The sequence below is a fragment of the Pristis pectinata genome, chromosome 20 (genome assembly GCF_009764475.1).
Source record: "Pristis pectinata isolate sPriPec2 chromosome 20, sPriPec2.1.pri, whole genome shotgun sequence".
In the NCBI taxonomy this organism is placed as follows: Eukaryota; Metazoa; Chordata; class Chondrichthyes; order Rhinopristiformes; family Pristidae; genus Pristis; species Pristis pectinata.
The window spans coordinates 16,551,145-16,561,790 of record NC_067424.1 but is presented as its reverse complement, the minus strand read 5'-3'; positions in this window follow the sequence as shown (position 1 = coordinate 16,561,790).

The window sequence follows — 10,646 nt, the reverse complement described above, 5'->3', positions numbered from 1 at the left end:
CCTCCTGTAACATCCCCCTGTCTGGGAGTTACATCGATTGACAGCTTGGCTTCCATTTGCTTGAGAGGGAATCCAGAGTCTACAGGTTCATAAGCCCAGAAAAAGGAGAACAGTGGGAATCTCATTGGTGAGCTGGCAATCCTTTACATGAGGATCAGGATGTGACGCTGGGGAGAAACATCCTGTGCTGTAAGATACTTAATTTCTCCTGAATGCTATCCCTACCTCATTTTGCTGTCATGTTATCAACCAAACACTGTTTAATCTCTCAGGAAAACAAAGAGTGTGAACCTCTGTAAAATGTTTTAAAAGCCAACCAAGCTCCTGGGAGTATGTTTGCTGCCTGTCCTTTTACTCACTTCTGCTAAACCCAGGGGTGGGTGGGTTTGGATTCTAATTTTTTCCATTTTTTAGTAAGTTTGTTCACCCCATTCCCTCTACACAGAAGCTGCCAATCTGCTAGGCATTTCCAGCACTTACTACTTTTATTTTACACTCCCATCACAAAGAAGGTTTTACTTTTTTGTTTAAATAGATTCTTTAATGGGTTGTGTGCTGTTAGTCTAGAGATCACAAGGTTTATTCCCATGCACAGAAATCCCAGGAAAAGGAAAATTGTGGTTCTCAGAAATCCTTCTCTCATCTTTATATACAATGAATTATTTAGACATCTACAGATGTTGTTCCAGTGCCAGAACATTCTGAGCACAATAAAATGCCCTAGGCAACACAGAGATGAATATATGTCATCATATGGAGTTGTTTGTTCTTAAAAAAATATACAAGGTAATGAGATTCCTCAATACCTCTTTCCTCAGGTCAAAGAACCCGTTCTGTTTCTGTGCAGCTCAATGGCTCTCTATGAAAAATAACTCTTGATCCAATGGGCTTCTTCTAAGTTGTAGCATTCTAAATGCTCCAAGTTATTCTGAAAGCTTTTTGGTTTTGAAGGTTTGGCTTGTCCCAGATCCCTCTCTGCAGCAATGTCCTAGGTTTAGTTCCTGCTCTGTGCCAAAGATGGGAATAATCAGTCAGTCCTCCTTCATTGACTGTCATTGAATTAACTCCTCTTGGAAAAAGGGATTTTTGCTCATCATTATTATTAGGAAAAATCTATACAGCTAGAAGATGCACCAACTTTGGAAACATCCTTAGTGATGGACTGCTAACATCCTTTATTTAACTATGATTTGGCTCCCAATGTTTGTCAGTTCACAGTTGATGTCTTCTGATTCTCGCCAGTAGTAGCTGCCTCCTCAATTTCTACCTCCAGACTCCTGAAACTCAAGCTCCCTGTGTTACCATGTCTTGCTCTTCAGAACTATTTTTACTTGAGTTTCAGGGCTAGTCTCCAGTGGAAGTGAATGGGTAGCTGTGTGCATGAAGAGAAGCTGATTGACCTGGAAGACACAACAGATTAGCCTGAGTGATCTTCATCAGATTGTGACAATCCTGGAGGTTGCTTGTGACTGCTGGAATGCAATGGCCAGTGTCCTGTGCTGACAGAAGAATGAATTTTGAAGGGCTCCAGTGAAACACAGCTGAAATTTGTGTAAAGCAAACTACAAAACATCAATATGAACATGACCATATAATTTGTCTTTTTGTGGTGCTGAGAATCAGAATCAGGCTTATTATCACTGACATATGTCGTGAAATTTGTTGTTTTGTGGCAGCAGTACAGTGCAAGACATAAAGACATAAAAATTACTATAAGTTACAAAAATAAATAAGTAGTGCCAAAGAGGAATAACGAGGTAGGAATAATGAGGAGTAAATGAAAATCATTCTCCCGGACATCGGGATTTGAAAGTAATAATGGCTGCTTTGGAGCTTATTGATTTACTCCAAGTGAACATAGGTGTTTTATAGTGGAGATAATTACAGCCCTTTGCCTATAGCATTCCACCTGATGACTTTCTTTACAAGTGTCAGTTGCCTTATTTTGGACAATGAAATTACAACTAATTAATCAGAAAATATGAAGGCTTGAGAGCCAGATGTCTCCACCTCAGCCCTTTTTATCTAATAGACGTGCTGCAGAGAATGACTTCTTTCTTCTCTACATAAGAAGCAAGCTCTCAGTAATGAGCACATGTGCGAGCTTGACCTCAACAGTTAAATTAAAGTGCTCCAGACAAGTGCAAGAGAGTGCAAGTAGAAGAGTTTCAGAGGAATACTGTCAGATGGAGGGTTTCAGGGCCTTAAAGGGTTTCAGTTGCTTACCACCAACTACCCAGTTTGATGGTGGCAATAAAGCTGTATGTCAAGAGGAGATGGTTAGCCTTTCTCTTGCTGTAAATGGTTGTTGCTTCCACTTGTGTGACACAAATATAATATACCATTTACCAGACCAAGTCTGAATGTAGTCCGGATTTTGCTGCATGTGGGCACAGACTTCTTCATTATCTGAGGAGCTGCAAATGGAGCTGAACACAATGCAACCATCAGCATTCATTCCACTCCTAGATCTCATGATAGCAGGAAGTTCATTGAAGAAACAGCTTAGGCCTAGGCTATTGCCCTAAGGAACTCCTGCAGCATTGTCTTGGGACTGAAGTAATTTGTCTCCAACAATCACAGTCATATTCCTTTTTTCTTTGTTGCAAGAGAATTTGGCGCTGATTTCCATTGACCTAAGTTTAACCAGAACTTCTTGGTGTCTTGAAGTCAAAGGCAGTAACTCTCAACTCACCCATGGAACTCAGTTTTTTTTTGTCTGTGTGGAATCAAGACTATATGAGGTCTGTGGGTGAGTGGAATTGGTGGAAGCCAAGCTGATCAGATTAATGGAACCCAAACTGAGCAGTGTGCAGATCATCAGTGAATAATTGTTGGTTGATGGCACTGCCAACGACATCTTCTTTTTCTTTGTTGACAATCAGGAGAGGTGATAAGTCAATAACTATTGAATTGGATTGTCCTGCCTTTTAGCAGATGGGACAAGCTTAGACAATTTTCATTTTATTAGGTGGCTGTACTGGAACAACTTGGATAGAGGCACAACATCCTCTGGAGCACCAGTCTTCATCACAATCGATAAGGTGTTGTATTCTCTGAAGACTAGAAATGAAAGGAAGAACCCAAGGTGGATCGTGCATTCAATATTCTGGCTGAAGATGGCTGAAAATATTGTAACCTTATCTAGTGCATTCAATGTTGGTCATAAAAAGGTCGAGGAGCTCCTTGCCTTTGAATTTTTGGAGGTGAGGATGGAGGACACTGGAGAGAAGAGTTTGAAATGACTATTCTCAATGAAAGAAGCCAGAGATTATCTCTGCTTCTGGAGTAATCTTGGAGCAGTGAGCAGTTTTAAGTGGTCTCAAGGTAAAAGGCAAAATCATGTCAGTCACTTTCTTTACTTAAAACTTTTGTTCGGATACAGTCAAAATCAAAGTTGAGTTCATTGTCATATGCACTAGTACATGTATGCACAAGGTGCAATGAAAAACTTATTTGTAGCAGCATCACGAGCACATAGTATCATATGAGCAGCATTCACAAGAAAAAAACATAAATTAATCATAAATTATATACAATTTTACAAGAAAGAAGACAATTAGAACAGAAAAAAAACAAAGTCCATTTTAAATTTAAATTTAAAAAAAAATTTTATTTACAGCGTTGTAACAGGCCCTTCCAGCCCAATGAGTCCGTGCCGCCCATTTTAAACCCAAATTAACCTACCCGTACGTCTTTGTAATATGGGAGGAAACTGGACCACCCGGAGGAAACCCACGCAAATGGATACAGAATATGATTGTAAGTGTTAATGATAAATCTCAGAATATGCCTGTGATAATGTTATTCACTTAATAATGGCCTAGTTAGTAGTCCAGCAGAATAAGTTCATATCCACTAGGAGGAACTTGAAAAAAAACGTAAAAATCATTATGAAGGGATGGGATTGTTATAAAACCTCCTATGAATCTAATATTCACCAGGAAAGGAAATCTGGTTTGGTTTATATGTGATTCCAGACTCATTTAACTCTACTCCCAAATGGACTAACAAATCACTTAGTTGCATCAAACCATAACAGTTACAACAGTGGTTCAGAAAGATGTCCACCGTAACCTCAAGGCAACCAGAGATGGCCAGTGAGGGCCTTGGTCTGGGAATAAATTAAAAAAACATATCAGCTGTTAAAACTGCTGCAACATTTACAAAAGTAATTGGTCCTCAGAGTCTGGATTAGTTATAGGAAGACTAACTATTGGCAAAACACTAATGAGCTAATAATTCACAGTAATAGGAAATGAAGACTAGGAATGGATAAAATCTACTGTGCAGAAAGATGCAGTTTGCTAACACTCTACCTTCATGTGGTTTCTTGGTCTTACCAGAGATTAGATAGAGCTCAAACAGTTTCAAAGAATCATTTAAATGGGAACCTTCATTCTGGGGTTGACTTGGGCTTCTGCTGAATGACCAGCAGTAGGGGGGCTGTTATAGTCTTTGTGAAATGAGATTTGCAGCCCTCTATGTTTAGTTCCCCAAGAACCACACTATCTGCTCCATTACATGAATCCTACACTTCCCAAATCCTCTAATATCCCACCAGTCTAACACTACTCTCCCCTTTACTTTTATTTCCCATAGTATCCCTCTATTATAATTCCACTCTTCCCTTGATCCAAATGACCTTTAATATACCACCGGTGTAATCCTTTGATCCCTGTACCCTTTCAGATCCCACGATATTAATCCCAATCTCCTGCTCACTCCATACCCTTGAGTATACGTCTTTTACAATAAACATACTAATTCTCTTTTGAAAGAACTTCCAGATCCTGATTCAGGAAGTTTGTTGCAGAGAATTCCACATAGACCCCCTGTATATAAATAATCAGTTCTAATCTCTTTAATCATGTGATTTTATTAATTTTGTGGCTCATGTCATTGACCATGGAAAGAACATTGCATAATTTTCAAGGGCTCTGCAAAGTCATCACTTAACCTCAGCTCTTAAAAAAAAGCCCAGACTTCTCAAGATGCTCCTAGTTATTGCATTGATCTCACTGTACTGGGAGCTCACAGTGCTGAGTTTAGTAATGGTTCTCATGCAGTTTTATGCTCTGGCCTCTCCTCGTTATCAGCCATAATAAGTTTGGTACAATCTTGTACAGTGTGTACAGGAGGCATGGAGATTAACACACCAGGAGTTGGCCCAATGGCAAAACAAAATATAAATTAGAGTAGAAGTGGTCTTAAAATCTTTTCACTGAAACTAACAGTACCATTTAAGAACATTAAAGCAGAAGGGTACTCAATTCTTTCAGCCTGCGTAACTATTCAGATCTGTCTGTATCCTAACTCCATCCACCCTTTGATCCATAACATTTATCACACTTGTCTAACAAAATCCAAGGTTTCAGCTTTGAAATTTTCAATTGACCTCCAGCCACAGCAGCTTGTAAAAGAATAAGGTTCCAGATTTCCACTCTTGCTATACTGTAGTGACTCGCTAATTAATTATCAGGCCCTCTTGTTCTGGGCTCAGCCATGAGAGGAAAGAGTCTCTATTTACTCTATCAAACGTTTAATTACCTTAAACATTTTGATTAGATCATGCCTTAATCTTTTGAATTGAATTGAGCTCAATACACATTGTCCCCCTAAATTAACCCTATTAAATGAAGTTCTTCATGGGATTGATTCAATAATCTGGATACCTTGTGGATAGGCATGAAACATGTTCTCAATCCTACACATATGTCAGAATCAAGGAGTCCTTGCCCCTGTTTAGCTTCCAGTTAGAGCTGCTCATATGTTTGTATCAGATCTCTGACAATTGCTCTGTTCCACTTTAGCTTATGAGCCCAGTTTGTGGGACGTTGTGAGTTAGGTATTGCCAAGTTTCCACAGCTGAAACAGCGGTTTTGCTGAGAGATTTACATTTCTAATAAACGATCGCAGCCAAATAGACAGCACAGCATGAACCTATCAACAGGGCAAGAAAAATAAGGTATGGACATGATAACCTTACACATTGTAACCAGGGCACACTGGAGAACAGCACAAGACATCTATCTTTTGGCCTTGCCTCATATCTGGCATTTCCTAAGATCAAGAGTTACATTTTAACTTAAATCCTCAAATCGATTAATGAATATATGGACCATATGGGGCTTGGACAAGCCCAGGTTCAATCTGTGCAGAGTAAGCTAATGTTAAGTAAGAAGTCAATAGAGCCAGAGAGGGAAATCCGCCTGGAATTCCACAAGTGAGATCTTCTGCAAAGGGAATGAATGAAGATCAGATGAAAAAAAAATCAGTGTTAGTTGTGACACATGTTGCAGTTAAATAGCCTTTTAATTAACATTGTTCATCTCAGCACAAGCAAGGGATTGAACTTGCAACTTTCTGGCATTTATAGCTCAGTGCCACGTCCCAGTAACCCTCTAGTGGAGCTGGACTAACAACTCCAGGCTGGAGAGGGTGCAGAGGAGATTCATCAGGATGTTGCCTGGTATGGAACATATCATTTATGAGGACAGACTGGGTGTGTTTTCCCTGGAGTGGAGGAGGTGAAGAGGAGACATGATTGAGGTATATAAAATTATAAGGGGTATAGAGTAGACTGCAGGAAACCTTTCCCCATATCAGAGACAGATAAAGCTAATGGACGGAGATTTAGGATAAGGGGTAAGAGATTTAAAGGGGATCTGAGGGGGACCTTGTTTACCCAGAAAGTGGTGAGTACCTGGAATACACTGCCTGAGAGAGTGGAGGAAGCAGAGTCACTGACGGAACTTAAGCAGTGTCCAGATGAGCATTTGAATTGCCCAGGCATAGAAAACAATGGGTCAAGTGCTGGAAGATGGTATTAATATGGATGGGTCACCAGTCAGCATGGAGTGGTGGGCAGAATGGTCTGTTTCCATGCTATGTGAGTCCATGACTCTAAAGCTCCAGCACACTTAAGAACTTGCATTTAATTTTTGCCTACACATGAATTTCATGGAACCCTTGCTCACTTAAAAGCGGGACAACTTGTTCTAATTTTTAAGGAAAAGGTTTTCAAATAATAGAAATTAATCAGCCCCGCAAAAGACCAGAGGAAAGAAAAACTATTCTGGTGAATTTACACAGAGATATGAACAAAACTGTTTATGATTTTAACCCCTTTATTAAATCTCTTAGTCTTCTTTTCTCAAGCAGATTTTCCAGGAACTGTAATCCCTCAAACTTGGAACCATTCAAAGCTATAAAAACAATTCTATTGAATACTTGATTACATTTTTTAACCTACACCTTACAAGTCTGGAATTAAATATATCCTCTTCCAGTTGCCTGCTGCCACCTTCCTAAACACTTGACAGACAGCTGCCACTGATATATGGCTTCCAACTCTCTCTGTCTCTCCCTGTTGACCTTTTGTAGCATCTTTCTATTTATTTATGGTCATTGCTCATTTGAACTTTCTTCTTTTGCTTCTCTTCTGTCTACTGCTGGTGTGTTGAAATTAAGACCCATGCCCTGTCTCCTACTCTAACTCATTCTTTCTAGGGACCTTGCCTGTGTAGAAATCCTCCTTGAATCCTTCCTTCCTCTGATAACCTTCAGGCTTTTAAATCCAAGCTTGGTCTACCCACTTACCGCTGCAGAACTTAATTATTTTTTTGTCTTGCCTTGTGCATCAGTATCTGACTCTTTACCTTAATTAATTAATTAATCAAAAGGCCAAACTCAGATCATAAATGGCAGATTTTTTAAAATATAAAACAGGTTGTTCAGACATTTAGTTTCCTGTAAAGCTGAATGTCCAGACAAGATGTGAAGGATCGATGTGAACCATGGAACGTCAGCTTCAGATATACAGAGTGTATGTGTACCACTACTCCTGCAGAAAAATATAAAGAATAAGTGTGTTACTTTGAATATCCAGACCAGATATACAGGATAGCTGTGCCTCAGTAAAACTCCAGACCAGGCATCCAGGGTGACTGTGCACCAAGGTGTCTTAAGATCTAATGCAAAGTTTGAAATTCCCAGATACCTTGTATTGCTGATATTAATTGTTCTTGGATATTTGGTTTAAGATCTATCCACAAGATCAGTCCTTTCCAAATCTATTAGGCAAGAATATCCAACCCAGAGAAAGTGAAAAGAAACAGGAAAAGGATAGGAAGATTTGTTCAATTTCTAACCCATGGAAGCAGCTGAACTTACCCCAGGTCTTCTCTGGGGTGTTTGCTTGAATAGAATTGAAGATAGTAACCAGACTTTCTAAGTAACTTGTTAACTGTGTCTATCAATTGTTTTGCCAGCCGTTAGCCTTTCCTGGGTATTTTTTATTTCATCTGGAATATTTTGAATTCCAGCACTCTTGCAAATTCTTTCATTTCTGGATGATTGTTTGTCAGGTGCTCAGTGGCAGTTAGATCAAAATCAGTGCATGATCTCTTTAGCAATGAATACATCACATAACGAGTTAATCTCTAGTGATGTTACATGATAATCATTGGGCAGTAAAGTAACTTTATCTTTGTAAATGAGAGACATGCTTACCTTTTGACAAGGTCATTCAGGGGTTGTAGACACAAGAGATTGAAGATGTAAACGTGCTTCACACTTAAAAACTAAATCAACAGTCCAGGATGCAGTTCCTGGGCAATGGTGTTTCCCCATGTACAGATAAATAGGACAAATACTGGAAATCTGAAATTAAACATATTTCTTAACGGCTGCTCTTTTTTCTCTCTCAATTGTATAATTCAAGCAAATTCTTAGGCTATCAATTGCATTAATTCCATTCCTGGTAATGTACAATTCTTTGAGCAAAGATGAACATTAAAATCCAACTACTACTTCTGCATTAAGTTCGCAAACATCATCAGCTCTCCATTGAAAATTAGACCATTGGAAGTATGAATATCATTAGAAAATCCAGAAATTGAAAAGTCACTATCACGTTAGAGCTCATCCACCAAATTTTTTTTTAATTCATTGTTGAGATTTGGACCACTACTTTTAGCCTAACTCTGGTTGGTCTGAGATGGCGATGTAGGTGGGCTATGTAATGGAATTTCTACACAGTCTGTGTGATGCAGGTGCCTCACAGTGCTGTTAGATCAGGGATTCCAGCATTTTTACTAAGTGGTGATGAAGGAATGGTGGTTTATGCCCAAATCAGAATAGCAAGCAACTTGGAGGGGATATTGGAAGTTATTTCCAAGTGCCTGCTAGCTTTGCCCTTCTAGTTAATGCTCATGGTTTGGGAAGCATGATTGAAGAAGCCTTGATGATTTGCTGCAGTACATTTTGTCACTGGTACATGTCAGATTGGCTTGCTAATAGGTTGAGAAAGTAAATGTTTAAGTGGTGGATGGGCTGATGATCAAGTAGATTACCCTGCCCTGGTAATTTGGTGTTGAAATTCTTGAATGATGTTGCATTTACATCCATCCAAGCAAATGCAACATATTGTATGAGTTTTGCCACTTAGGCTACCAAACTTGTACGTCCAAATGCTGAATGGAACACAACCATTCCAGATTGAGGGGGCATCTTGTATTGGAGACCATGACTCAGTCTTGCTCTGCCCTCTTGTGGTGGAAATATTAGTAAGACATTAACCATGTTTTCAGATTCCCAAATAGTATTTATTTTTAAACAATGCTATTCAAATATTTTTAAATTAGTCTAATCATTGTGAATGTATAAAATACTTGATGGGTTTTATTTCCAAGGACTTTTTTAAAAAAGCTTCATTCAACATCTTGCTTTTGGTTCCTTCAACTTCCAAAGCCAAAGGGGCAAATTTGGTGGGAAGCAAGAGATCAGACACTCGGTGGAGGAAACAGACAATCCTGTTACTGAAGAGCCACCTGGGAGGTGAGGCCAGGATGGTAAAGACAAGGGTGACGAGGCCAATTCTTAGGAGTGCTTCCATGTGGCCCAATCTGCTTTATGGTCACTTTGCCTGCAGGAGGCTTTAAGAAATTAGGAAGCAAGCCATACTTCACGTAATATTTAGACTGTGATCTGCTTTGAAGCTATGACATCATGTTGCTTGTTTTCTTGTGTTCCTAGTCAATAAAAGCCACAAATATGTAGCTTGTGGGGATTTGGTAATAGCAATACCTTTGAATGCCAAGTGTCTTATATTGGAGGTCACTACTTAGCACTCATCAGGCATGAATGTTATCTGCCTCTTCCAACTCACCTCTGTTTAAGGCTTCAATGAATTCCAGAAATGAGCGATTTTGGTTGAATCTAAACTGAGCAGGATGGAAGATATCCTCAGAGCATAAATTGGTTATGACCTCCACAAAGCCTGTGCAGTAGTCCTAGTTTTTATATTGTTCAGAAGAGACGTAGTTCCAATTGGTGAGGATTTAATTATACTTTTCCTCCTTGCACTAGTTTTCTTTTCAGGCATCAGTTGATGGAAAGCAGTAGGTAAAAATTAAACTTCCCTCTCCACGTTTGACCTGAGTAGTGATACATTTAGAATTGCCAAACATCTGGATTATGAATTGCATGAGATGTAGAGGGACAATGGTTCCGTTCAGATGGTGTGGTGAAGGAGTGTAGAGTCAGTTCCCAGTGAGGTAGCGATGGAGAAAATAGCACCAGCTCCACCTTACCCAATCAATAACCCAAATCAAATACATTTACAGTCAGGTCTTGCAAGCCTG